Here is a 1898-nt window from a genome sequence, read left to right as displayed (position 1 = left end):
ATTAAGCACCAGAGACTGTGTAAACATTTAATATGTGAATAATGACTTTATTAGTAAACTTTGATTTTCAATGAGAGTGTGGTTTAAAGACATTTTCTTTTTCATGTATTCAGATAATTATATATGGTCTATAAAATAATATTTATATGTAAATAATGATGTTACTAATAAAAATATTGACCACTGACTCTATTCCAGGCACACTGATGAGTGTTTTATATTCTTTGCAACATTTAATCTGATATCAATTTTGTGAGATATATATATTTTAAATGGGGAACCAGAGGCATTACTCAACCAGACGCATTCCAGATTACTTTAATTATCTAAGATCAGAAAAAGCTAGAAAATAATAGAGTTAGTATTTAAACAGCTTTTGTTCAGTAACTGATCCTACTTCCACAGGTACTGCCTGTTCTATGTGCAGAGTATTGAATTTATTTATGGTGTGCCACAAGGCCTCTACGAGGTGTAAATGGTTAAGCTCTCAACAACCAACCCAAATGTCGGCTGTTCAAACTCACCCAGGGAAACCCCAGAAAACAGGTTTTACATTTCTGGAAAGTCAAAGTCTTGTAAACTCTATAGACCCATTCAACTCCATGCTCACAGCAAAGCGAGAGTCAGAATTAACTGAGCAGTAACCAGCAACCATGAAGTTATCTGCTAAACTGCATTTTTAAACAAAGCTATAAAATTAATTTACCAAATTATATTAAGATTTGTCTCCAAGGTTTATCATTTATATCTCAAGACAATGGAGTTTTCCACCATACTTTAATCAGGAATATTATTTCCAGTAACTTGATAATGTCAGGAAGGCACATCCTTAAATTGCATCAATCTATTTTCCCTTCCTAAATAGAAAGTGATTGTCTCGATCAAAATAATATATTGCTGTTCAAGATAGGAAAAAGGGGAGACAGTCATCGGCAGTCTATTCGATTTATAGTGAAAGAAGAAAATGTCTCACAATTCCTATTACATTTCTCTTTTGTCCAATTGACCAACATTGAGCCTTATAGGCACTACCAGCTCTTTGTTGACACATGATTTCTTTAACATCAAATTATCAGTAGACACTGATTTATTTATCTTTGCCATTTAAATTTCTTAGGACATTATACATTCAGAACTCTGTATCCCCCAAACCATAAACTTTCACCTCAAAGTGAACTAAAAGTACTTTATAATACCAACTTAAAACCCAAACTATCACTGAACAGACTGCTACTCATAGCAATCCTTTTTTTCCCCAAACAGTTTTATTGGCAAGTAATTTTGTGTCATATAGTTCAGTCATTCAATCATATCGCAGAAAACTTTACAATCACCCCCACATTAGAGCATTCCCCCATTAAATCACCTTTACAAGGCTATAAATCTTATAGGAGCAGTTAGCCTCATCCACACACAGTCTACACAACCTTATACCATAATACCAGAAGTAACTTAAATAAAAACATGATTTTAAGATATGTACAGAGATTCTGTCCCATAAGAAACTCTACTTCTACTCAATTGCTTTGCATAATACCAATGACTAAAATATATACAGAAAGATCTATCAACTTAATATTTGGAATCTCAGGATATCCAGAAATAGAAAATTATTCACTACATCTATTTCTTTTCAGTGTCATAGAAATTGCCATCAAAATATGATTCAGTGATTTTCACTCAATATATTCGCAATTGTAACCATAATTTGTGTGATATTTACGTTTATAAGAATATCTAACAATACCCACATATAAACATAGGAGGCAGAACAATGCAAGCCAGAGGATAGAAAGAAAACTACTATATGCCTTACATATTGATGCAGAATATTATGTGAAAATCCACGTTTGGTGAAAATGAATGATCCACAAATAAAGGATGACTGCATAATTATA

The sequence above is a fragment of the Echinops telfairi genome, unplaced genomic scaffold (genome assembly GCF_000313985.2).
Source record: "Echinops telfairi isolate 266 unplaced genomic scaffold, ASM31398v2 ScPeMD7_7420;HRSCAF=8458, whole genome shotgun sequence".
Classification (NCBI taxonomy): domain Eukaryota; kingdom Metazoa; phylum Chordata; class Mammalia; order Afrosoricida; family Tenrecidae; genus Echinops; species Echinops telfairi.
This window is presented reverse-complemented; position numbering follows the sequence as displayed.